This window comes from Canis lupus, chromosome 11 (assembly GCF_011100685.1).
Source record: "Canis lupus familiaris isolate Mischka breed German Shepherd chromosome 11, alternate assembly UU_Cfam_GSD_1.0, whole genome shotgun sequence".
Classification (NCBI taxonomy): domain Eukaryota; kingdom Metazoa; phylum Chordata; class Mammalia; order Carnivora; family Canidae; genus Canis; species Canis lupus.
In genome coordinates, this window is record NC_049232.1 from 17,748,467 (window position 1) to 17,776,399 (window position 27,933).

Genomic DNA, 27,933 nt, shown 5'->3' on the forward strand with positions numbered 1-27,933 from the left:
TGTGATTCCCAATTATTCTTAATGCTTTATATGATCTTTATAGTAAAAGAAAAGAAATTTTTAAGTAGGTTCTTATAATTAAAAAAAAAGGTGGGAGGAATTAAAGGGGAAGGAACTACTTCCAAATACTAAGAAGTAAATGAATTACTTCAGCTCTTGGACATTCCACCCCTTGTTTTGTGATTACAAATACATTTGGGTAAGTAGAGAGTTTCTCATTGATGAATTCCTGCTACACAATCTTCTAGAAAGCTTAGGGAGGAAACTAGAAGGAAGATCTAGAAGAGAGGCGGAAATTACTATTTATGAAGTGTTTACTATTGGCTAGGTCCTCTTCACGTGCATGTGAAACACTTGGTACCAGCTACAAAGGAGATGCTCAATGCACAACTATTTTCATTAGTTGTATCAAGTCTACTTTATTACCACTCTACAAGGCAGATATCTGTAAACTCTGTAACCTGCTCTACAAATTCAGGGTACAGATACATTAATTTTCTTACGTGCCTTGCTGTTAAAAAGACCTATCTTTCCTCCAGAGATCTTCCCTATTTCTTGAAGGATCTTTAACCACAGGGGCACTTGGGGTCATGGTCAACCAGCTTTCCCTGAATGACATGATGTCTATGTAAGGCAGTGTTTTGTTTTTCTGGGACTGAATAAAAACTATAGATGCACACTTCCATGTATTTCCATATAGGAAAATAGTGCATATTATTTTAGGAGATATGCCTTGTCCTCCAAACTAAGAATACTTGATCTGGGAAGAGTGACAGCAGTCATTCAGCTGGTACCCAGTGGGTGCTAAGCTCCAACACTGTAAGGGCCAACTGCACTCACAATGCAAAACTTCCCTTTTTCTTTTAACCTACTCTCCTCCAAGGAAGGACCCTGAAATGTTCAAAAATACAGAGCACACACTGAAGGGGAGAAATCCTCTGTGAAGAGAGAGTCACTCCCAGCTGAGACAGGGGTGAAGATTTGATCTTCCATCAAATGTAGAATGTCCAGGCCCCTCTGTCTGGAGCTATATACCCCAATATCTAAACTGAAGCTTGTTTGGGACTTGGAATGACCAAACAATTTTTTTAAGATTTTATTTATTTATTCATGAGAGATAGAGAAAGAGAGAGGCAGAGACATAGGCAGAGGGAGAAGCAGGCTCCTTGCAGAGAGCCCGACGTGGGATTTGATCCCGGGACTCCAGGATCACGCCCTGAGCCAAAGGCAAGACACTCAACCACTGAGCCACCCATGCGTTCCCAACAATTTTTTTTAAAATGAGGTCTATTCAGAAAGAGAGATCTTGTCCAGGAACATATTATTCCATTAAATAAATTTTAGAAGAACAGTGGAAGACAATAAATTTTTGTCTTGATATGTTTGTATTATTCATGTACATTAATATACAAGTATGGATCCATATGGTGTTTATATCTATATATTTATATAAATACTAGAATATATATGCAAGTGTATATGTATGTATGTTATATACATAGTTGAATATAGTGAGACAGAATTATTCTAGTTTCTTAACATACATTATTCTATTACTCACAGTAATCTAATGAGACAGGAACTAGAATGTCTCTTATTTACAAATTACAAACTGAATCCTGGAGAAATGAAGCTGTTTATCTCAGGTCACATAGCTCATAAGTCATATTTTAAGCATAAGCCATCCAAATTCCTTAAGCTCTAGAAGCTTACTAGCCTGAATTAATCTTCTTCATTCCTAAGAAGTCTGCCTTCCTTTTGGAAAGTTGATCAGTACCCCTGCCTCCACCACTAAGCCATATTCCACAAAGAAGGCCGAGTGGACAGAATGAGAATGGTCACAGAATCCTCACACACAGGCATTTTTGTGTGAGGCCATTATCCAAGTCATGTTCTTAGGCCACATTGTGTCTTCACAGAGGAACACATGAGATCCAAATGGAATGATAGTCTTTTGGCCTTCATCTGTTTACAGGACAAGCAATGTGAGTGTTTTATGGCTGCCCAGAGCACTGGCAGAAATGGAGCTAAGCAGATGATGCTGTCGTTAGACATTTACAGCCTGCTCGAATATTTACCTTATCTAGATAGAAATATCATAAAGATGAAAATCATATTCCTTGAATGCCATACAGTATAAACATTCTGAAATTTTTAGGCCACTCTAAGACATTTGAGTTTTTGGTCAACTTTGAAGGAAATGTATATGAAATTATTTCATAATAATTTAGTTACAAGCACATACTAACTTGTAACTGCAAAATTAAGCACTTCTTTTTGGACTATCAGGATAATTATCTCATATGTTTCACACCCTTCAGCCAAAATTCCCAATCGGTAGGCAAAACCTCATTCAGTATTTTTTTTTTTTTTTTGGTTGGACTGTGATCCCCATGAAAGTTAATGACCCAATCAGTTTTGTTTTCTTCTGTATCCTAAGTGTCTAAGAGAGTACCTAGCATAGGGTAGGACTCAGTTAACACATTTGAATGAATAAAAAGAGGAATTAGAAAAGAAGTTGCTGTGCTGTGATAGTTAATCTTTTTTTTAAAGATTTTATTTATTAGAGAGAGAGAGAGAGATTGGTGGAGGGGCAGAGGGAGAGGGAGAAAGAGAATCTCAGGCAGACTCCATGCTGAGTGTGGTGACAAATGACAAGTAGTAGGTCTTCTTCCCAAACAGGTTCATTGCATGCACAACAATTTTCATATATTTTTCTTCATTTTGGGAATTTACTCCCTAGCCCCAGGATTAGTCAGGCTGTGATACTTAAAGCCTAGGACCCCAAAGTGCTGCCACTGGGCCTCCTACAAAGGGTAAAGATAAAGAGTGAGCTTGACTTTTGGGTTTCCACCTCCTGTTTCAACCAGAGAGCTTGGCTTTTAGTCTAGCACACTTTGGTGATCGATATAAGCGTTTCAAAAAGACTTCTACTTAAAAAAATAATAATTTTTTTTAAAAACATGCCCAAGGTTATTTTCTTTCCAATTTCTAGCCTGCACCCTTGAAGTGGAGAACATTGTGAGGTTCTGCATACAAATTCAGAAACAATTTTGTTTTCAGAGATAAAAATAGCAAATCTGTCTTAACATTTGTGCAATACTTGTGCGTTAATGACATTGAATTTGAACATTCAACAAATGAGAGTATTCTCAATTGAATTTACGTCTTCAGAGCTAAGTGAAACTGTATTCATTTCTGCTTCACTGTTCACCTGTCAGGTGTTAAGAACTTGCAGATTGATTTAGAAGCAAATTCATTGGAGTACCTGACTTGTGTTAGTCTAAAGAATCTGTATTCTAATATGAGTCTTCTCTGCATTCTCTCCAATGTCCTTATCAGGAAATGAGAGTCATGCAACATTGCAAAGTAGGAGTGAAAGAAAAAAATGCTACATGATATATGATGTGGAATATGATACTGATACATATTAGAAATGCACATTTTGTATCTGAAATTAGAAATACAAAGTTCCAATAAATGTTAAAATGCGTGGTATAGTTGATAAGATTCTTGTATGTGAAGATGTACAGTGTCTTGATCATTTTAATCACTTTGCCAGCCTCCTATTGATAAAACTCTAAACTCTTGTCCCTCATTCTCTAAATTCTCCCTTCCATTTCATTGTTCCCTATAGTTTATCCACCATATTCCTTCCCAACAAACCCAAATGCATGCTCTGCAATTCACGGCATATCTATCCTTTATCCAGTGTCTCATTCAATCTGACTTCAAAATCAACCTTATAGTCATTTCTCTCAAGTCTATTTTTAATATCCATGAAGTTACAATATTTATATAGTCTTCCTAATTTAATCTGTTGGTTCTCAGTTGGTGAAAATGACAAGAAGTTGGCAACATTCGCAATCCCTCGATTGGCTTGATAGATTGTTTTCTATTTAAAGCACTCAATTTAGAAACATTTCTTAGACAATTTGGCTTTTTAAAAAAAAAATCATCAGTACACTCTCTGCTCTGTTTTTAGTCATTGCCTTGTTTCCATCTGTCAAAAGGGCTCTGTGCTTTTTTTTTTTTAACAACCCTTCAAATGTTGAAATTTAACCATGAGCCTCAGTTGTGATTTGATTTGGCTTTGGTTACCTTTAAAGCTATAAATTGACTTAAATCTTTTGGCTAAAGTGGAGCAATCCACATAATTGGCTGCTGATATGGAAATTAGAAGGCAAATTAGCCAGGTACGGCCAAACAAACTGGATTAGAGAATAAAATGATTGAAAGATTGGCTTGAGGCAGTGCAATGCAGCCAAAGTATCATTCATATGGAACAGATTGAATCTGCAACCTGGAACCCCAAGTTGGTGCCTTGGCTGCCAGAAGAATCTCACAAGAGGTAAGAACAGTCATTTAACCTCGCCTTTCACAATCCAGGAAGTTAGTGTTTACCGGGTCTTGTGTAAGAAAACAGCATGATGAAACAGAACCTGGATTCTGATTCCATGTGAATGTCCCCAGCTGAAGTGGATATGCTTCATATGGATATGAAGTGGTTGTATCTAAGAAAAAATCCAGAAACCATCCTTTTGCCTAACATTACGTAGACCCTTAAGTATTGCCTTGTGGCCTGAAAATAAATAAAAATAAAAGCACAGGTATTAGGGTTCTTCAGAGAAAGAGAACCGACAGTGCGTGTACGTGTGTGTGCGTGTGTGTGTGTGTGAGAGAGAGAGAGAGAGAGAGAGAGAGAGAGAGAGAGATGTTTTTGCCACTCTCTTGAGGCTTGTAAAAACAAAAAACAAAAAACAAAACAAAAAAACCCAAACTTTACTTTTATAGTTAACAGAATAATGGGCTTTCTGTTGCCTTACATAGCCACAGGACTCCTGAGATGGGGAGACTATCCTGAGTTACCTGGATGGCCCTCATTTAATTCCAAGGATCTTTATAAGCAGAAAGCAGGGAAGGCCAAGTGAGAGGGAAATTTGTAGATAATACGTTACCGATTTTGAAAATGGAAAAAGGTCCCTGATCCAAGAAATGCCAACAGCCTCCATAAATAGGAAAAGACAAGAAAACGGATTCCTTCTTTAAGTCTCCAGAAGGGAATGGAGCCCTGCTGACACCTTGCTTTTAGCCCAGTGAGACTAAATTTGCATTTCTGATCTTTCGAATCATAAGATAAATTGAAGTTGTTTTATGCCATTCCATTTCTGCTAATTTGTCACAACATCAGTGGAAACTGATACAATACCCATCAGAATTGCAATATCAGACAGATGGGTAGCATCAAGTACTGGCAAAAATGTGAAGGGATGGGAAGCTTGTGTGGTACATATGAAAGTATAACCTGGTGTGCTCATTCTGGAAAGCAATTCGGAAGTCTTTAGTAAAATCAAGTATGCATTTTTTCTATGACCTAGGCAGCCTGCTGCTGGATACTGATCCCAGAGAAGTATTTTTGTATAACTCTATAGAAGTAGTCATGTTTAGGGATGTTTGTACAGTATAGTTGGAAAGTGGAAGGAAATCTAGGTATTTATCTCTAAGGCAAGGTTTAAGTACATAGGTAGAACACCAGGCATTACTTAGTAACAGTGAGCCAAAATATATATAATGCTACAGTTAGATCGTCCAAATAAAATGTTGGATGAAAAAGGCAAGAAGAAGATTTATTTCTCAATACTCCTTACATAACACATAAAAACAGCATTGACTTATCTATTCCATTGTTGATTTGTATTAGTGTGGCCTCATGGACATTTATTTTACTCTGTGGGTTATACTCCAATACTATAGGTATTTATTTTCTTGTTCAAATTGTTCCATTTTTGACCATCGAGAGCTCTTTTAGGTTGACTGCTGTACTACATTTCCTTCAAACCCAATTAAATTGCTTATATCTTTATCGTAATCTTTTAAGAAAATTTTCTTGAAATTTGGTCACATACAAAAGAAGAAGGAGGAGGAGGAGGAAGAGAAGGCAGTGAACAAGCAAACAAAACAGTTTAGCTTAGCATATTTTTGAAGAAGTAGTAAAGTCATGAATTAATTATCAATTGAAATTGGATGTATAACCATAATATTGCATCCCCTTCCTCTTTTATTAAGTTAGATCTCTAATACCTTGAGGGCTCTTAACACATTGCATATCGATCTGTATGTATGGGATTGCATGTAGTAGCAGACCTCCCAAGGAAGACAGAAGACACCCTGTGGTGACTCTTGGGACTTCTCGGTAAGCACAAGTGAGCCAACTCCTGGGGATTCCCAGAGCTAACTCAGTGTCTGTGTACATGTGTGTGTGCACGTGTGATAAGCATGTATCTTAAGCATGTAAGTATGGCTAAGATGACAGGTAAAAGTGGCTGAAGTTTTATAATCAGGAAGGAAGCAACATTAAGCAAAATAAAGATATTGTTATTTCCAAATATCAGCAGTGTCTCATAGAGCTACTAGATGTGGACTGCAAACATGACAAAAGGGCTATCCTAGAAGACACTTAATGTAGGGTCTGGAAACACCGCTCCCAACCTCTCTTGGTCACTTCACCTTTTTACAGTTGATCACTGCCTCCTCCCTGAGCACTCTTTTCTCTTGGTTTCCAAGACCCCACATACTCCAGGTCTTGTTCCTGCCTCTCTAGCCATTCATTCTCAGTTATCTGCTACTGATCCATTCCCATGACCCCAACCCCTAAGTGGTGAAGTGTCCCAGAACCAGTCCTCACAACTGTCCCTTCTCTGTCTATACTCGCTTCCCTTCTGTTTTGCCCCTCTCACACCTTGAAATTCCATCCATATACTGACAATTCCCATATTTGTATGCCCAGCCTGGACCGTTTCCCTGAATTCCACACCTGTGTAGCTTGTTGCCTACTCTTTACCTTCTTTTGGGGATCTAAGAGGCAAGTCCCAAACTAAATGGCTGTCTTTGCCCCTACTCCCTAGTCCCTGCCTCCCTTTCCTGTCATTGTCAAGAAATGACAAGGCCAGTTTCCCAAGTCAGAATCTTTTGAAGCATTCTTGACCCTTCTGTCTTCCCACACCCCACAAACAATCCACTAGGAAGTCCTTCTAAGTTATGCATTCAAAATGTATCTTGAATCTTTTTATTTTTATTTCTTAGCTCCTCCACATCATGGCCTTACCTGAGTTATTGTAACAGCCTCCTAATGTGTCTCTCTGCTTCCACCTTTGCACCCTGACCTCTAGACAGTGTCCTCGACAGGGTCATCTTTTAAACCTCTATCAGATCATATCACTTCTCTACTCAGAACATGTCAACGGTTCTCCAGAGAAAATGTTCTTTCTTACAACAGCCTAAAGGGCTTCTACTTCCTTCACTTTTCTGATCTCAGTTCCTGCTCTGCTCCAGCCACACAGCCCTGGCTTCTTTCTTTCTTTCTTTCTTTCTTTCTTTCTTTCTTTCTTTCTTTCTTTCTTTCTTTATTTATTTATTTTTATGATAGTCACAGAGAGAGAGAGAGGCAGAGACACAGGCAGAGGGAGAAGCAGGCTCCAAGCACCGGGAGCCCGACGTGGGACTCGATCCCGGGTCTCCAGGATCGCGCCCTGGGCCAAAGGCAGGCGCCAAACCACTGCGCCACCCAGGGATCTCCCCCCCCCCCCCCCCCCGCCCCCCCCCCCCCCCCCCCCCCCCGGCTTCTTTCTTGAGCTTGCTAGGGACGTTCATCCTCAGGACCTTTGCATTTGCAGTCATGTCTGCCGGAGGCACCATTTCCTGTTAGCAACTTTAGTCCTCCCTTCCAATTTCTTGTTCCTGTGTCACCTATTCAGTGATGACTTCTGTGAAGTCAGGGATAATTGCTATTATTTCTGTTGCACCCAGAACAGTGTCTGGCACATTGCAAGTGTTCAGTACGTTGCTGATGATTGAATGAACTGCATGAAGGTACAAAATGCGTTTCTTTTGGTACTTTTCCAATCACAAATGGTGCAGAAATAATTCCTCTTTTTTTCAAAGCAGTGCAATGTTTGTCAAGGCTGAAATCTGTCAAAATGCCCCTCTTTGGAAGGACTTCTCCTCCCTTCTATTGGGACTAGCCTACAGCCGAGGAAGGAGGCCTGAGCTTAATGGCCACTGCAATGACAAGACAGTGTCCAGAAAAAGGGAAGAAAGTGGCAGGAGGAGGAAGCAGAAAAGCACTGAAGAGACTCTTTGCCTGTTCTTCTCATTCCCTGTATAAGATGATGAGCTTCGGAGGCTACTGTGACCGTCTGCGAGCTATTTCCAGCAGGGCTTTATTTCAGTGTAGTAGCCAAGGGTAATCTGAATAAAAGGAATAAGGTGAGCTATTCAGTTTCTAATTGCTATTTGCACAACTTTTTCCTAATTGCATTTTCCATAGACAATTTGTGCCAAAATGAACATTTTACTAATGATGCTGGCAAGACAGTTTGTCAAACACTGACACCTAGTGAATGTTACTATACAGACCTTGTTCTGGGCTCTGTTTCAGGTCCAAGAAATTCCACAGACGTTCAATTTAGGAGGCAGTCAAATCTCATTCACCTACTTTTAGTATTAGACTTGGCAGGGTTTGACTCCGAAGTGGCGCTCCCGCTCATTACTGGGCCCCTGTGCATGAGTGAGTGTATGCCCTTGGAATGCTGGTGAAAATTTTAATCTAAGAAAAACAACCAGGACAAAAGAACTCCTGCAAAATTGCCCAGAGACTCTCTCAAGTCAAATAAAAACACTTAATTTTTGTCAGCCACTATGGTGTATCTTCAGGGCTGCCTGCTGCTCCTTCTCTAACAGGGTAAAAAGGGCTCCAGTCTTTAGCCCACAGGGGTCCCAGGTGGAGTTGCTGGGCTCTCTCTGAGATAAGAATGTCTTGACATCTGAGAACAGGCTCCTTGGTGTTTCATCGTGCCCACTGGTGAGGTATAGTGGAGAGAGCAATAGACCCATGAGGCGACAGGGACTTCTATGGGGGGGGGGAAGGGGGGGGAATCTGAATGGAACTTGGAACCACACATAATAAGGAACAAATGAGAGCTCCACTGAAGTGCGGCACCGTGCACACTTACTAAAGTGCTCTCTGAGCAAGTTTACGGTGCTAATGAAGAGGGAGACCACCAGGGCCCAAGATTTTTAGAAGTAGTGAGTGGCTGTCTTGGAAAGAGCCCATAAGTTGCAGTGCTCTGACCTTTTTTCCACTCCCTTGCAATCACTCAACAGAGGGCTGGACTGAGCAAGCATCAGACCAGATCTGTCACTGAGTGGAGCGCTGTAGTCATCCATTGCTCTGTTCATTTGCAACCATGCTCTGAAGTGGAGAAAGCATGGAGCAGGAGCAATGTGCAACTGTTGCCTCCTTCCCCTACTCAGACTTATGGCTCCTCGGATCCACAGGGACGCTGCTCAGAGAGTGGAGAATGATCTCAGCGTCCCAGCGCATAGCCCTGCTTGCCCGTACAGGCATGCCTACATCCGCCTTCCCGAAGTCTAGAGGCAGTCATCATTCAGATTAAAAGATAGACTTTAAACCAGACTAGTTAGATTCAGAACCCTGCTTTACCTTCTGTCGACTATGTGGCCTCAGACAAGGTATTTAAGCTCTCTCTGCTTTGGTTACCCCATTTGTAAAATGGGCACAAAACATTCCCACTTCTTAGGGTTGCTGTGAGAGTTTGATTAGTTTATCAATTTATTTATATCAGTACACTTAATTTTCATATATCCGATTAGTATGTATATAAAATCTTAGCTCATAGTAATATTACTATATTACTATCATGTAAGGAAAAGCAGCGGGGGGGTGGGGAGGATAATGTGTGCAATGTTCCCTAGGGAAGACACGCCCTATAGAATATCATCACTAAGCTTATTTTGTTCGTTTATGTGGTTTTGTCCTGGCTTGGCACAGTTTAGATCATGCTACTGCCCACTTCTTTGCAAAAATCTAGTTGTTTTGGTTTCGTCTCACTTGTGAAGATATAGCAGCGTTCCTCTATGGACTTCCGAAAGAGGCTGACATTTGGCTCATCCTCTTTGTTCTCTCTCCTCTTCTCTCTCCTCTTCCCTTCTCTCTTTCCTCCTCTTCCTTTTTTTCTCTCTTGCCCTCCCTCCCTATCTCCCTTCTCTCCCCCACCCCCTCCCTCTCTCCCTTTCTCTCTCTCTCTCCTCCTACCCTCCACCTTCACTCTCTAATGGAAAGCTGGGTTTTTTTCCTTTCATGGCACTCGAGCCATCTTTATTACCTTACCCCTTTGTTCTGGCTGCCCCTTCTTTGCCCTGAAATCTCTCAGCATCTGCAGGAAACTGCGTGCGTGTGTATGTGTGTGTGTCTATACAGGTGCGTGCATGCGTTCTGTCCTTTCTTGTTGACATAAAATTAGAAACGCTTGCCAAAGTAGGGCCGTGCTTTCTTTTCTGAAGGTTTGTCTCAGGTAGCAAGGAAGTCCACAGTGGCTACCTGGGTTCCTCATAGTTAATCCTAACAGCTAACCACAAGATGGGAAACCTGATCTTTGTGCAACTAAGGTAAAATCTGATGTACCTAGGGAGACAAAAGCAAGCTCAGCCTTTTGTCCCTTAGGTCTTTGCCAAAATGACAGTCCTGTGCTTCTTTTGTTACTGATTCATAGGTCATAATGGATAGCATTTCTTAGCACCTTATCATACAAAAATGCCAGTGACGTTTTCAGTACTAGAGGCCAAATCCTCATTGTATTAATTGGCTACTGGAGATTCTCTAGATGCCTTTGGACTGTTGCCTAGTTCTGAGCCCTGGGCCATTTCCTTTATCACTTTTTGTTATTATCAGGAAGTATTTCAGCCACTACAAAAAGTTAGAAAGGTAATACCATGTACCCACCACCTGTCAAAGACATGACAAATGTAGCTTCCTCTTAGCTTAGCATCAATTTAAAAAGCTATGGGAGCTTCTGTTTACTCGTTATGTGCGTGCTTTTTTTTTTTTTTTTTTTAACATTTAACCTTAAGTACTGTTATGTCTTGAGTCTAGTTCTTGAATTGATATATATTGAATTTAGCTCAATTACATTTATTTTTATTTCTACTCTCACACTTGGTGTTTTCCATCTGCCCTGCTCTTTCTATACTTAATACTTTTTTTCCTTTTTAAATTCTGTTTGGATTGATAAAGATTTCCTTATTCTTATACTATCCTTTATTAGCTTAGAAGCAATAATATTCTCATTCTCTTTTTTATGGTCGTTCTTAAAATGTTACTTATAAATAATTAAGAAATGCAAAAGTTAATCATTACCTTTACTATACCCGAACAATAACTCAAAATATTTAACTCTGAAAATTTTCTCCATCAAGTTTGCTCCTGGACCAATTTCTCTATTATTTTTCTTAGAGTTAATACAATTATTGCTTCTGTAAATATAACCACAAATTTATCAATTCCTTTGCTCAGCATTACTTCTTTTGCCTCAGTTCTTCCTTTCTTGGAGAAATTGGGATTTCTAAGTGACAGCCTTTTGGTGAAAAAGTTCCTCAATATTGTTCTTTTGAGTATGGGACCATTTTACCCTTGTTCTTGAAAGGTAGTGTTTTGGGACCAGCTCTAAAAATCTTTGTTCACAGGGGCACTTGGGTGGCTCAGTCTGTTGAGTGCCATCTCTTGATTTTGGCTCAGGGTTGTGAGATTAAGCCCCACATCCAGTTCTGTGCTCAGCCTGGAGTCGGCTTGAGATTCTCTCCCTCTGCCCCTCCCCCCATGCATGCTCCCTCTCTCTCTCTCTCTCTATCTCTCAAATAAATATAATCAATCTTTTAAAAAAAAAACTTGGCTGATGATTATTTACCCTTGCACTTCAAGGCTCTTATTTTCCTTACTTATGTTTTCAAGTTTTGTTTTGTTTTTGCCCTCTAAGCCAGCTATCCTTTCTATCTAGTTATTATTATAGCTATATAAATACTCTGGTTTAATTACATAGTGTTTAGGTGTGAATCTGGTCTTAAGTATTTTGCTTGTGGTTTAGTATATGTTGTGAATCTGAGGACCCATGTCTCCTGTCACTCTGGAAAGTTCCCAGCCATTATCTTTCAGTATTGCTTTTCATTTATTATCTATATTTCTTCTTGAAACTCTCATAAGAGGCATATTGGCCTTTCTCATTCTTTCCACAACATCTCTTCATTACTTTTTGTGTGTTTTCCACTTACTATATATACTGCGTTATAGACAATCACTTTAGAACTATGATTTAGCTCGCTAATGCTTTCCTTGGTTGTGTCTGATGTTATATATGAATAATTCCATAGGTGGTTTGTTTTTAATTTCAGTGACTTTATGTTTTTTTCATTTTGTAGAAATTTTTTAAATTTCTGTTCAAATTAACCTCAGATATTTTTGAAAATATCGTGTCCCATTATTTTATTTTTATAATTTTTATTTCTCTAAACAGATAACATTTTAATGTTATTATTTTATTAATGCTTCTGTGGTCTACTTTGGAGTGTAATGTGCTGTTTAATATGCTTAATGACTTGGTTGTGATAGTTTGTATTCTCTCATGTCTTATGCTTATGTTGGAAAGGAGTGGCGAAGCTTAGTTTTAGATCTTCTGGGGACTGGGTTGACACTGTGAATCTCAAGTTATTTACACTTTCTTTAGCCATAGGCATTAATAGACAGGATGAACTGAAAACTTCATGTTGATATGCTAGCTTCTGTATTCCAGGACCACACAGGATATATTTGATTCAAAATCTGCTTGAAGGCACACTTCTGGTTGCAAATTCTCAGAGATCTTTCTACTCAATCTTTATACTTTCTACCCCAGGCTAAAATGGACAAGGTTTCTCTGCTCATCTCCATGAACTGGTAGGTTATTCCCCACCCAGAGCATTCTTCAACAAAGAATGTAGCTCTTTCATGGCCCTGATTTTAGGTAGGCACTTCATTCAGTCCTTTACTTTGTCCAGTCTCAACATTTGTCCCATGTGCCCTGATAACAGTTAAAAGCATAAGCCTCTTCCATAGTTTACCACCTTGGTTTTCACTTTCTTTCTTTTCTTTTTCTTTTGGCTTTCACTTTCTTTGTATTTCTTCCTCAGTGCTCAGATATGGACTTAAAAGTATGTTTGTTACATTTTCCCATTATAAAAAGAAAAAATAAAACAGAGAATAACAAATGTTGATGAGGTTGTGGAGAAACTAGAGCCCATGCCTATTGCTGGTAGGAAATAAGAATGGTGCAGTCATTATGGGAAACAATATGGCAGTTCCTCAAAGAATTAAAGTTGGAATCACTATGTGATTCACCAATTGCACTTGTGGGTATATACCTCAAATAACTGAAAGCAGGAACTTGTATACCAACATTCATAGCAACATTATCCACAAAAACCAAAAGGTGGAAGCAAATGAAGTGCCCACAGATTGAATAAATGAAATGTGTTATGTACAGACAAAGTAATATTTTCAGCCTTAAAAAAGGAAAAACATTGGGCAGCCCTGGGTAGCTCAGCAGTTTAGCACCGCCTTCAGCCCAGGGCATGATCCTGGAGACCCGAGATCGAGTCCCATGTCGGGCTCCCTGCGTGGAGCCTGTTTCTCCCTCTACCTCTCTCTCTCTCTCTCTCTCTCTCTCTCTCTCTCTCTCTCTGTATGTCTCATGAATAAATAAATAAAATATTTTAAAAAGGAAAACATTATAACATGTTATAACATGAATCAACCTTGAAGACAATCTACTAAGTGAAAGAAGTCAGAAAGAAAAGGACAGATATTGAATGATTCCACTTGTCTGAGGTGCCTAGAGTAGTCAAATTCACAGAGATGGAAAACAGAATGGTGGTTGTAAAGGACTGGATGGGGAGAATGAGGAGTTGTAGTTTAATGGATATGAAGTTTCAACTTTGGAAGATACAAAAGTTCTGGAGATGGATGGTGGGGGTGGTTTCCCAACAATGTGAATATAATTAATGCCACTGAACTGTACAATCCAAAATGGTTAAAATAGTAAATTTTATATGTTACCACAATAATAAAAAAAAAAGAATCTATACAGAAAATAAGTATATAAACCCAGAATTCCTAGGGTTTTTTTTTTATCAGAAAGTTTTCCAGCCTATCTGAACTATAACTTTTCCAGAATAGGCATTCCCTAATAATGTTACCCTTAGGACCTTTATGATTTTATTCTACTACAATGTATGCAGAGACAAGTAAGAAAGAGAGCAGAGAAAAAGAAAACCTCTGGGGCTTTTTTTATTATATAGAGAATTCTTATTTTCTTTAGTCTTATTTGATTGCTGGTGTCAGGGAGCAAGATTCCTGTCCCCTTGAAGGTCCTTCTAGCTGGACAAAGAATCAAATTGCCATGAGACAGAATCACAGAAGAAAGTTGAATTTAATAGTGCATGGATGGGGAATCCACACAGAGACAAAAATTCTAAAGACAAAATGAGATATGTCTGTCATCTTGAATGAAGGAGAAGGGGTATCGGTCTGGAACTTTGAAGGGAAGGGATGCAATTCACAGGACAATAAGAAAACAAATAGATGTTGGGTAATTAGTTGTTTGCCCTGCCCTGAAGACAGGTCACTGAGATAAAATTTGCCTCTGGTAATAATCATTATTCTGAGAAAGACCTCCAATTTAGATTTTTCTGTGTAATGTAGTATTTTGGCATCAGCCCTTCCTAGTAATTGCTAGAGTTCTTGACCGCCCAATTCCAAATTCGTGAGAGGAGTCTGATTGGATGATGATTTTGAGTCCAGTTATCTGGGCTAGATTCATTCATTTACCAGTGCTGGATGCATATGGAAGCTCCTCTCCTGGCATGGCAATGTGAAAAGCTCCATGGGCCAACTCCCCAGCAAAACTTGGAAAAATTGTGGTTTAAAACCGTAACCATTTAAATTTTCTGGAAATGGCCCTAAGGGCATAGAGAGAAAAAGGTATTCTGAAAGCCTGCTAAAACTCAGTAAGAATAGCAAAAATATGTAGCATTTGAATCATAGGATACTCCATCATCACACCAATCCCAGCTGAGCATGGTAGAAACTGCACTCCAGATGGGTGCAGCCAAGAACACAGGGCTTTCTCCTCCTCCAGCTGCCAATTCAAGGCTCTGGTGTCTTCTTGAGAGAGGCAGGATGTCAGCATTTCTCATCCTGCTCATAATCACATGTTACAAAGGCTAAATTCTGATAGCCAAGAGTTAGGAAGTCTTTTTTTCCCTCCAGTCACCTCTCATTGTACAGAAGCTCTAGCATGGATGCAGTGAGTACTGGAGCCCTATCACTCTTGCCTCACTTATAAGACAGAACTCCATGTGATGAGTGGCCAGCTGAGACCTGAGCCTACTGTCCTCAATCCCTACCTACCTGGCAAATGCACCAGATCTGAAAGCAAGAGTGTTACACGGGAAAGACTGTGTGTCACTTTCCCCACCTTGAGCTTCAGAGGGGAACAGAAAGTTTGGCCAGGGATAAAGGCAGGTTGTAAAACACAGCAATGGAAACACTTCCTAAAGGAACCTGACTTCATTTGCAAAAGAGTGTGAGAAAATTCAAGCCTAAGGGCACTCTTAGAAACAATAGAGGCCACAGTGAAAAGCAATTTAGAGGAGACTTACAGATTCATTAGAGAGAGAAGATAAACTATCAGCCAGCTACTTTACCGGAGTAAAACAGTAACCTTCTAGGGTCAGGACAAATCTGAAACACTGACCTCAAAAATTAATAAAGGATCCTGAATGCAATTGGATCAGTCTGTGGAGCAATTTATGCCCTCAGAGCATTGTTGAAAATAATAGAACAGTCAGCTGGCAACTAGTTAGGTTTAACAGCTGGTTGTGTTTAGGGAAAGAGATGTTCAAAGAGAGCCCCGCCAAAATCACTGTCATCCCAGAGTGACTCAAGCCTGCTCCCTTTAGGTTGGCAACATTATCAGTTTCACACTGAGGAGAGAAAATAGATTTCACTCAGCTAATCCAGCCAATCACTAAACAAACAAACAAACAAAAAACACTGAGAAAACAATAGCAAACCCTGATGTGGAGGGCTAGAGAAGCAGTACCTAGACTTGCTATAGTATAATACCTAAAATATCTAGTTTCCAACCAAAAATCATGGTACAAAGAAAGGAAAATCTATGGAGGAAGAAAGCAGACAGCAAGGACTACCTCAGAGAGCAACCGGATGTCAGATTCAATAGATAAAGGGCTTAATGTAGCCATTATAAATACGTTCAAGAAACCAAAGGAAACTGGGCTTAAAGAAATACAGGAAGATAAGTTGACAGTGTCTCATCAAATAGAGAATATCAATAAAGAGATTGAAATTATAAAAAGAACTGAATGGAAATTATGGGTTTTTTTTTTTTTTTAATTATGGGGTTTTTTTTCCTGAAAAGTGAAATAACTGAAATGAGAATTACACTAGAGGGACTCTACAGCAGATTTGAACTGGCAGGATAAAGAATTAGTGAACTAAAATGGAATCATTAGGTATTATGCAACCTAATGAACAGGGAGGAAAACCAATGAAGAAAAATGAGCAGAATTTCAGAGAAATGTGGGACACCATGAAATGCAACAACATATGTAAAATGGGAGTATGGAGAGAAGACAGAAAATGACATAAGAAATAATGATCAAGAACTCCTCAAATGTCCTAAAAACCTTAATTTCATCCAAGCTCAATGAATTTAATCATCTGTTCTGAATGGAGATTACATGAGGACAAAACAAGGCCACTGCTCTCCACCAGCTGTTAGAAGGGAGTATAGCAAAGGCAAATAATAATTAATATCTTTAGGAGAATTACTAAGTAATCAACTCTTAATTTTAGTATTAGATAATAAAAGTGTAGTTTAGTTCATATCCTCATGAATTTCCCATTAATGAGAATCCTAATGTCCTGCAAGACTCTAAAGTTCCTTTATAATCAAAGAAATATTAAAAAAATAATTAGTTATGGGACACCTGAGTGGCTCAATGTTTGAATGTCTGCTTTTGGCTCAGGGTGTGATCCCTGGGTCCTGGGATCCAGTCCTGCATGGGGTTCCCCATGGGGACCCTACTTCCCCTCTGCCTGTGTCTCTGCCTCTCTCTGTGTGTTTCTCACAAATAAATAAAGTCTTTAAAAAAAAACAAGTAGTGATGATTTAATGACTAAGTATATATATGTCAATTCCATCTTACCATAAAATCAGCTTTATTGATTTCAATACTAGAAGAATATAGAATATTAATTCATGCCTTATGATAGAGCACTTAGTACACAGGACAGTTGCTATACTAATCTTTCTATCCCTCTGAGATAGAATGTGCTTTTTGCTTACACAATTAAGGTTTGAAGAGTTTTGAAGGCTCTCTTACTCCAAATTTGCTTCTTCTGAGACTATTTACTTGTAGTTAAGCCTTCCTCCTGACAAAAATGGAAACAAGATACTATTTAAAATTAATCAGTCTTTTTCATGAATTTGAATGAGCTAATGTTGTGCTTTCCTAAGGCAAGGCAGAAAGCCTGGAAGCATGTGAGATACCTGACAGTCAGTAAAATTGGAAGAGGGCACAGCTTGGGTAGTGTCTGAGGTGTGTAGGACTTAACTGACTTTTAGACACCTCAGAGGATTTAGAAGAGCAAATTACTTTTCCTTTTTGGTAAAATAACTCATATTTGCTAAACTCATTTATCTCTACTTTAGTCCACACGGTTTTTGGATGATTGAAATTTGAGGTAATGACAGAAACACCAGGAAAGGAAAAATAGTGTTCTGGTTGAGTCATATACATTGAAGCTATATGGTAATTACACAGATCAGTTCTGAAACCTTTTGGATGAGAGGAAAACAATGGTAGAGATGAGTATTTACAGAGAAAACTAGATGCTGAAGTTCTGATGAGTTATATTATCCACATTCTCTTGTGAATTACAAAATTGTAAAGGAAAAGATGACAAATTATGGAGACCTGTGCTTTTTATAAATAGATCTGTAAATCAAGTGGCTTAAAGAATGACCTGGTTTGAAGCAGGCCACAAGATTCCATTCACCACCTTGCCTTTCATCAAGTGCCATGGCATTAGGAGCTCTGTCCTTTGTGTTCATCTCTGTGACCCTGGCCTCTGGAATACAACTATATGATCCAAGAAGGAAATGCTCATTATTTTTCAGTAATTCCTAAAGTCTATTGGAAAACATATTTTTATCATTAAAACCATACCATTAGTTAAAAGATAAATTTGATCTTGTTTGTTTTCAATTTTCTTTTGGCAGAAAGAACACAGAGGAGGGATGATGCCCATCAAACTTGTGGTGGTAGAAAAAGTCACAGACACTAATTATTGAATTCATCCTTGAAGAAAACATAGAAAACAGGCAGTAGTTAGGGGAGGCTGAGAAGGGTCTGAACAAAAGAAGCAGAATGCATAGAGCCCAGAGATTAAGAGTGAGGGTGATAATATGCTGGGACTTGCCAGTATGTCAGCTTTGCTGGAGGATAGGGTGTGAGGAGGAGGAGGAGGACGATGTAGGAGCATTACTAAGTGATTAGGCTGGAGAAAGTGAGGCAGAAGGTTTCCCGTAATCCAGCAAGATTATGATAGTGGCCTCAAGTAAAGTAGAGCCAGTAAGAATGATGAAAAAGTGGAGGAATTCTAGAAGTACTAACATGTGGTAAAAACAGAATGTTGTATCATTTGTGGATATAGATGAAAAGATTGGACTCAAACATTTACGTTCTGGTATCTGATTTAAGCAATTTCCTGAGGTGGTGCTACACACAGAGGAGTCCATTTGGCAAGTGTGGTCTAGGCAGATAGATGATGGATGGAGGCAGAGGCCAGTCTTACTAACAGTTCCACAAATTTCTATTTCATCTTTACAAAGCAGAAGTTTTGTGAATTCTTTTCTCTTTCCTGGTCTTTTTTGTATAGAATGGCAACCTCGTCTCCAAATTTTAGTTGAAAACATTGATAAGAGAATATCAGAAATACATTTGCTACTGGAAAGACATCCCTCCCAATTGATCGGGGAGTATGTTCAACCACGGCCTTGCCCGAGCAATTCGGGCCAAAACAGGGCTCTTTACCTGAACCATCCAGATCATCAAAGATGAAATAGTGGGAAACATTTTTCTATTATCCAGAGGATGATTTCCTTAAACCCTCCCTTTGTTTGATACATATGGTCAAAATGAAGCTTAAATAATTTTATTGGGAAAAAATGGACATCTAACGAAATAAAATTTGTTTTCTGTAGTGACTACAGTGAGAACATGTTTTAGATCTTCGGTCACGTCCAGGAACATCTAAGAACACTGACCAGGATCCAGATTTTTTTTTTTCATATCCTTGATGGTAAGTTAATTTGATCTTCATAAGAACTGCCTTGGCTGTTGTCAGAGTATAGGTTAAAATGTCTGAAGTTTGAAAGGAAACAGATCATCTTGGGAAATCACTTTGGATGACAAGGGAACTATAACTTTAGCATTCAAACCACATCAATCATGGGGGTGGAGAACTACTACTAAAGCACCACATGAAAATAGTTGGGTAGTTTCCAAAGGCAGGGAGGAAATCTATAGCAAGCACTGTAATGTGCTGTAGGGGTGTGGTTCTTGCTTTTAAAACATTTCAATGGCTTTAAAAAGATACATTTCCTTACATGCTGTACTGGATGATTTTTTGTTTTGTTTTGTTTTTTTTATGTTTGCTAAGAAGAGCACCACTGGGAAAAGATCTGGGTTGTCTAGAGCATACTCATGCTATTTAAATCAGAGACAGGTATAATATTTTTTTATCCTATAATTAGGATCATCTCCAGCCTATTTTATATAAATGAAGTTCCACTGCCAGAGACTTTTTGCTCAGGTTGGGTAATAATCTGGGTTACTTACAAATCACCTCATAACATCCTTCACATGTAATAGCAGTGGGGAAGAAGGTGAAGGAGGCTCAAGATAGGGAAGGTGGAGGAGGTGAAACCAGGTATCTCAAGAACCACAGGAAATCCTGATATGTCATGGGGAAAGAATGAGAGGCAATAGTGGTCGAAAAGTAGAAGAACATATCTTAAAAAGAGTTGGCCAACTTCACAGTCTTTATGGATCTGGGTCTGGAGTCCACAGGTAATAAAAAGAAATAAGGGGAATACCTGGGTGGCTCAGTGCTTGAGCGTTTGTCTTTGGCTCGGAGTGTGATCCTGGTCCGGGGATCTAGTCCTGCATCAGGCGTCCTGTGAGGAGCCTGCTTCTCCCTCTGCCTGTGTTTCTGCCTCTCTCTCTCTGTGTCTCTCATTAATAAATAAATAAAATCTTTTTTAAAAAAAAGGGAGAGAGACAAGGGAGTTGAGTGATGACTGCATATATGATCAGTACTGATTTTCTAATACATTCATGTACTTCCAATACAAATATATACATACATATATTTATTTATAAAAATAGGATATTCTCTACATATGTCAGTGGTAAAAAATGTGAAGATGTGTGGAAATGAGCAATACTGATGAACCATCTTTTTTGTAGGCAGTAGTCCATGTATTTGCCTGATACAGTTGTATTATCATTATGGATCCTTAACCACATGATTGAGCAGTACTGTCTTTGTTTGTTCTGAGAGCTTGAGATAAACATGTATGTTGTATGAAGCTCTTACTGGGGAGCCAAAGGTGGGACAATGTCAGTGAAGGTACTATAAAAGGAAGCCATAGGGGCACCATAACATCAGATTATGGTCTACTTGATACAAAGCTATATGATACATTCATTTAATAAGCATTTACTGCCCTAGGCATTGTATTTGGGTAAAATATATAGCACAAAAGCCAGCATGGTCTTAAATTTGCAGAGCTTAAAAAATAAATAATAATCAAGTAACCTTATAAGTGGTGTTTATTTGCAAACCAAATTAGTGCTATGAGACAAAGAACATGGTTCATAGGAGAATATAACATTGATACTTAGCCTGGATATGTGGTGTAATGAATGAGGAAGATGGTCAGGGAAAGCTTCCTTGAGAAAGAGAGTTGAGCTGAAATCTGGTGGATAAGTAGTGATAGTTCTCTAGATGAATAGGGAGACAGGCCTGTCGGGGAGAGAGAGAGACACTCAGTAAGTGGGAACAAAATGGCAGGAGGAAACAATGTACATTCCAGAAAATGAGAAATGTAACAGCTTTCTAAAGAAGGGAGGAGAGTGGCTTAGAATGAAGGAGGAGGCAGAGACCAAACCATTCAAAGCTTTAGACAAGTTCAGAGTATTTTCTTTAGGGCAGCCTGGGTGGCTAGGTGGTATAGCGCCGCCTTCAGCCCAGAGCATGATCCTGGAGGCCTGGGATTGAGTCCTGTGTCGGGCTCCCTGCATGAGCCTGCTTGTTGTGTCTCTGCCTCTGTGTGTGTGTGTCTCTCTTTAAAATCTTTTTAAAAAAAAATTATTTTATTTATTTATTCATGAAGACAGAGAGAGAGAGAGAGAGGCAGAGACACAGGCAGAGGGAGAAGCAGGCATCATACAGAAAGCCTGACATGGGACTCGATCCAGGGTCTCCAGGATCACGCCCTGGGCTGCAGGCAGCGCTAAACCGCTGAGCCACCCGGGCTGCCGATAAATAAAATTTTTAAAAAAGAATATTTTCTTCATCTTAAGGGGAATAAAATGCTGATAAAATATTTTAAGTAGATCTGGGTTAGTAAAAATTATGTTAACTAAAGTGTATAGAATGAATTGGAGCAGAACAAAATTGGCAGAGGGGAACAAGTTAAGAATCTACTGCAGGAAACCAAATAGAATAGCAAAGTGAATTAGGACAGTAGTGAGAGGAATGGAGAATTAGGAATAAATGTAATAGGTATTTAGGCAGCAGATGGAAGAGTGTTTGATGATAGATTTCATATTAAGATTTTAGGAAATTTATGCTGTGTAAGTAGTATTTGTGTAATAGGATGGTTGAGATGGCATTTTTGGGGAGAGGATCTAATATGAAGAAGAGTATACTTTCATTTTAGATATGATGAGCTTGAGCGACCTTGAAATAGCTAAGAGAATGCTAAGTGGCCGAAAACTAGTTAAACTTGGAGTCCAGTGATTATGTTTTGGATAACTGGAGCTATTTAACATCTCTTATTCAATCTGTAAGAAGAAAATGGTATGCTGAAGTTAGGAGCTCTCCTGAGTCAGATCAAGTTTGCCTTCTGATCATCCAGAGTCTTCAATTAATACATCTATTGAATTCTATTTTGCAAAGTCCCACATTATATATCATATGATAAGCATTCTGAGTTATTTTTTTAATTTACTGAAAAGAAGCATTTAAAATTAAATTTCAAAAAAAAATTATGGTGTTTCTGACTGAAAAGAAAACAACCAGCCTCCATAGAGATTCATGGGGAAAATGGCCAAGTATTTTGACCATTTATTCAACAGAATATTTGGTGGGCCTCTACTATGGGCCAGGCCTTTTTCTAGGTGCTGGGAATATAAAAAACAAAACAAAACTTAACAACCTAACCCCACAAAGCCTACAATTTAATGACCTAAATCTGTTTGTATACAAAACAATACACACATTAAGTGAAATGAATAAATTCAATATATAGTATATTAGATAATGATAAATATTGAAAAAAACAAGTAGGGAATAGAGTTAGGAAATGTATTTGTTGGAAATTTTTAAATTTTGAACAGGATGGCCAGCAAAGACCTCACTAAGCAGCTGATATTTGAGAAAAAGCTCATAAAAAAATTGAGGCAGTCAACTGTGTGGATATCTGAGGCAAAAGCATTCCAGCCATGTAGGAAAGAAATATCAAAATGGCAAGCATATATTCTAAGTACATGAAATGCAACTATTTGATCTGTTCAAATTTTTCAGTTAAAAAATTTTTTTTCAGTTAAAGGGCAAATATTAGAAAAATAGATATAAAAACATCATCCAGGGATGCCTGGATAGCTCAGTGGTTGAGCACCTGCTTTTGGCTCAGGGTGTGATCCTGGAGTCCCATGATTGAGTCCCACATTCCATGCAAGGAGGCTGCTTCTCCCTCTACCTATGTCTCTGCCTCTCTCTCTGAGTCTCTCATGAATAAATAAATAAAATCTTTTTAAAAATAATAATACATAAATAAATAAAAATAAAAACATCATCCAGCTATATGCTATCTATAAAGAAATAGCATTATGCAAAAAGCTATATCATGGAAACAAATTTCAATCAATTGATGACTGGATAAACCAAAGGTCACATTTTCAGCCATGAAATGTAATGAAGCAGTGATACGTGCTACAACATGGATGAATCTTTGAAACATGGTAACTGAAAGAAGCCAGACACAAAAGGCTGCTTATTTTATGGTTGCATTACATGAAATAATGGGAATAGGCAAATTCATAGAAAGAGAATGTAGATAAGGAGGTGGCAGGAACTAAGTGGAAAAGTAATGGGAAATGACTGCTTATGATATGGGGTTACTTTTTTGATTGATGAAATTGTTCTGGAATTAGATAATAGTGGTGATTGTATAACCTTTTGAATATACTACAAACCACTATATCATACACTTCAACATAACAAATTTTATAGGATGCATATTGTGTCTCAAAATAAAATCTACCATAGTTTAAGAGGACAAATGACATAACGGATTTTTTAAAGGAATAAAATAGAATTCTGTAGCTAAAAAGAGAAATAATTAAAACCGATGGATGGTGAAAAGAGCAGATTAGAGACAGCAGAAGAGAGGATTTGTTCACTGGAAAATAATTTGGAAAAAAATAGCCAGTCTGAACAACCCAGAGAAAAATGATGGAAAATGGTGAGATTGTATCAAAACATAAAAGATACAATACAAGATCTAACACAAGTTCAACAGAAGCCCCAGAAATAGAGAAGAGAGAGAAAAGAGTAGAAGCAATATTTATAGAGATTATGCCTGAGGATTTTCCATAACTAAACCTGATTGAAGCCACAGATTCATGAAGTCCAAACCAATTCCAAGCAAGGTAACAAAAGCACATCTACACATATAATAAAACTGCTTGCAGATCAAAAATACAAAGAAAAATATCAAAAGCAGCTAGGGAAAAGTAGCAGATTACTATCAAAAGAGCAATTATTTGACTGACTACTGACTTCTTGAGAATAAGAGAAGCCAGAAAAGAAGGGAAAGATCTATTCAGAGAGGTCAAAGACAATAATGGTCAAAGCAGAATTATAGCCTCATATAAATTTTGTTCCAAGAAATAAAGAAAATAATACATTGTCGACTAAAGAAATCACCATAAGAATGGTATTTTTACTTTTTTTATTTTAAAAAAATTTTTTTAATTCATGAAGAGAGAGGGAGGCAGAGACACAGGCAGAGGGAGAAGTAGGCTCTATGCAGGGAGCCTGATGTGGGGACTCCAGGATCACACCCTGGGCCGAAGGCAGGCGCTAAACCGCTGAGCCACCCAGGGATCCCTTACTTTTTTTTAAAGATTTTTTTTTTCATTTATTTGAGAGATAGAGTGAGGGAGAGAGAGCACAAGTGGGTTGAGAGGCAGAGGGAGAAGCAGGCTCTCTGCTGAGCAGGGACCCCAGTGAGGGGCTTGATCCCAGGACTCCAGTATGATAACCTGAGCCAAAGGCAGATGCTCAACTGATTAAGCCACTCAGGCACCCCAAGAATGATATTTTTAAAACACCAAAGCATATTCTTCAGGGAGAAAAAGCACAATATCTGATGGAAAGTTGGAATAACATGAGAGAATGGGTAGAGATAAGAAACGGTGAAATGGAAGATAGATCTGAAGAAATTATTCATATTGCAAAATGGTAAGATAAGGAGATGAAAATATAAGAGTGATTAAGTGACATAGAGGATAGAATGAAGATGACTAATGCATTTTTAATCAAAGCTCCCAAAGAAGAGAATTAAGAAGATAGGAAAGGAATAATATTTAAAGTGATAGTTTGAAGAGATAATTTTACAGAACTGGTATAAAATGAGGATTTAGGAGCACATCATAAGGTACTTACAAAGATTTTAAAACAGAAACTAAAAAGATTTCAGATGATACAGAATCTTTAACAGTATTAATGAAGCAGTAAGATAGTGAATTTTATCTTGATGAATGCAAAAAAACTACCTATTGATTTAAAATTGTATTCCAAGGTACATTTTTATTTGAGAGTGAAAGTGAAATATAAACATTTTTCAGACAATCCAAAACTTACAGTATATTACCAATAAATCTTAACTAAAGAAATTTCTAAGGAGAAATGAATGTCTGAGATATAGGATGAAACATTGCACAAGGAAACTGGTAAATGTGCAGACAAATTTAAGTTAATAGCGCTTGTTTAAAACAATGATAGCAATGCCTGTTTTTGTGGTTAAAAGAAATAACAAAAAGAACCAAAATAATAATATGTAAGGCTGAGAGAGGTTGATGATTGCAATTTAATATGTCCAAGAAGTCCCTGATTGTTTATAAATAAGAAAGATATTAAATATTGTTTGATTTTAAGTAAAGTAACCATATTAAAATTTTTTCAATTTAAAAATAGAAATAGGATGTGGATAACTTCCAAAGCAGTAGAGAAATACAAGTGAAAAACAAACAAGAAGTATGACTAAAAATTATAGTGTACATCAAGTAATAATGCACACAAAGCTACAAATAAAGCGAGTAATGTCTTCCTCTTTTATACTTAAAATCTGATCTCCTTTTTTCATACCTCTTACTACATAGAGATAAAAATAGTTTATATCACATAATTTGTTCTGTTTGCTTTTTGAATTTGGTGGTATAGTGTTTTAAGTATACAAAAAAGCTCTTTATAAACAAATTAAATTCGAGCATTATTTGTACTACCAGAAATCCTATCTTTTTTGACTAAAAACATTTTCTTACTTCAATGAATCACAATTAAAAGCATTTGATTAATCAGAGTCATATATGTGCATTCTGAACACTGCTACCTATCCAGCTTCCTTGTATTAATAATATCCATGACCTTATCTTTCTCATCTATTTTTGTCAAGTATTATGTTTGGGCTTTTTTTCCCTTACTATTCATTGTCTGCAGAAATCATGTATTCCCCTTTATGGGAGGTAATATTGGAGGTTAAAAGCTAAGAAGAAATGGTCATGTTTTTTTTTTTTTTTTTTTTTTTTTATTTATTTATGACAGTCACCCAGAGAGAGAGAGAGAGGCAGAGACACAGGCAGAGGGAGAAGCAGGCTCCATGCACCGGGAGCCCGATGTGGGATTCGATCCCGGGTCTCCAGGATCGCGCCCTGGGCCAAAGGCAGGCGCCAAACCGCTGTGCCACCCAGGGATCCCCGAAATGGTCATGTTTTTATCAAAGTGGCAGTGGCATTATGAAAAGAAAGACTAGATTTTGTAGCAAATCTAGGAAATTGGGGTGCCTGGGTGGCTCAGTCAATGAAGTGTCTGATTTCAGCTCAGGTCACAGTTTCATGGTCCTGGGATTGAGCCTTGAGTCCAGCTCCTCACTCAGGGGTAGTCGGCTTCTCCCTCTCCCTCTCTCTCTACGTCTCCCCTCCACTCATGCTCTTTTTGTCCCTCTCTCAAAGAAATAAATAAAGTTTAAAAAAAAAAAAACACTAGAAAGTACAGCAGGAAAGATGAAGATGTAGCCATTTTTGAGGAAAAAGCCAAGAAGGCTATATTTGGAGGCCAATAATGAGATGTTTGACTGAGAAAAAGCCACTAAGGTACATTGGAAAAAGAGTATAAACATACCATATTAAAACTATAAAATGGACTAAGATTACATGTGTAAAGAGAGATAGATTAATGAAACATATTTATAGAAAAATAGCAATTAGTCTCCACAAAATTTAGAGAGCACCACTCAGCTTATCCAGTCTACCACAGCAAAGAGGAGATGCAGGGAGAAAGCTGAGATCATTAAGAAAATATAGTACTTTAGACCTGATTATTTAGAGGAAGATAACTGAGCATGCACTTATCTGCAATTCAAAGCAAATTCAATGTGCTCCAGTAGATGTACAAGTAAAACTGTTCAGGAAGAGAAAAGGGGAGGAGATTGGTTGTGGTTTGGAGAATGTGGGAGGAGAGAACAATATTTGTGCCAGATAATAAAAAAATGGGGAGTATTGTCACAAGTTGCTTTGGAAAGGAAGAATTCCAGAGGTCAAAAAAGAGAGGTGCCTGGGTGGCGAAGTTGGTTGAGCCTTCAACTCTTGGTTTCCAGTTGGGTCGTGATCTTGGGATCTTGAGATCACACCCAGCGTCAAGCCCTGCATGGGTCTCCACACTCTGCACAGAGTCTGCTTAGGTCTCTCTCTCTCTCTCTCTCTCTCTCTCTCCCAACTCCCGCGCCAGCTCTCTCTCTCTCCAAAATCAAAAAATAAATCTTAAAAAGAAAAAAGATGTTTAAAAAGAACATTAACAATGTCCTAAACATTTGAGAGATGGAGGAAAAGCATATGCAAGGAATTGAAAGCAAGATTCATAGGAAAATGAAGAAATATCAGGCTGGAAACAACAGGAAGAAATGGACTTTTTCTGCATTGTGAAGAGAGAAAAACAATATGATGATGTGTAAGGCTGTAATGTGAGTGGAGTAAAGAAATGACTGGAAATAATCATTCAAATTAGAAATAAGTAAAGCAACCACATCATTTATCATCGGAAATGGGATATTTTTAGAGCCAACATGGACACTGAAATCATTAAAATGTTATAGCTATAAAATAGTTCTATTTAACATTGATTTCCAAACATGAATACACCCATATACACTGAAGTAAAAATATCAATTAACTGAAAATTTAAAATAATATAAGCAAAATAATTGCTTCTCATCTACAGTCACATACTTGAATCAGTTCAGCAATTTCTATTTTTAATACCTTGTCATTAATATTTTCCAGAGATATACTATCAATATAATGTTACTATTATAAATTTTTCATAAAACTGCCATCTTCTTGAAAGTTACATTTTGTAATACTGAACTTAAAATTGACTTGTCTGTAGATTAT

General features: G+C 38.1%; 1 long non-coding RNA gene across 1 annotated transcript; it reads left to right on the top strand.

The window, feature by feature from the left end:
* Positions 1–4,001: 4,001 nt before the first annotated feature.
* LOC119876764 lies at positions 4,002–19,275 on the top strand. Its single transcript, XR_005366361.1, has 3 exons — positions 4,002–4,351; positions 7,945–8,265; positions 19,176–19,275. It is a non-coding gene; the product is annotated as an uncharacterized LOC119876764 (long non-coding RNA).
* Positions 19,276–27,933: the final 8,658 nt, after the last annotated feature.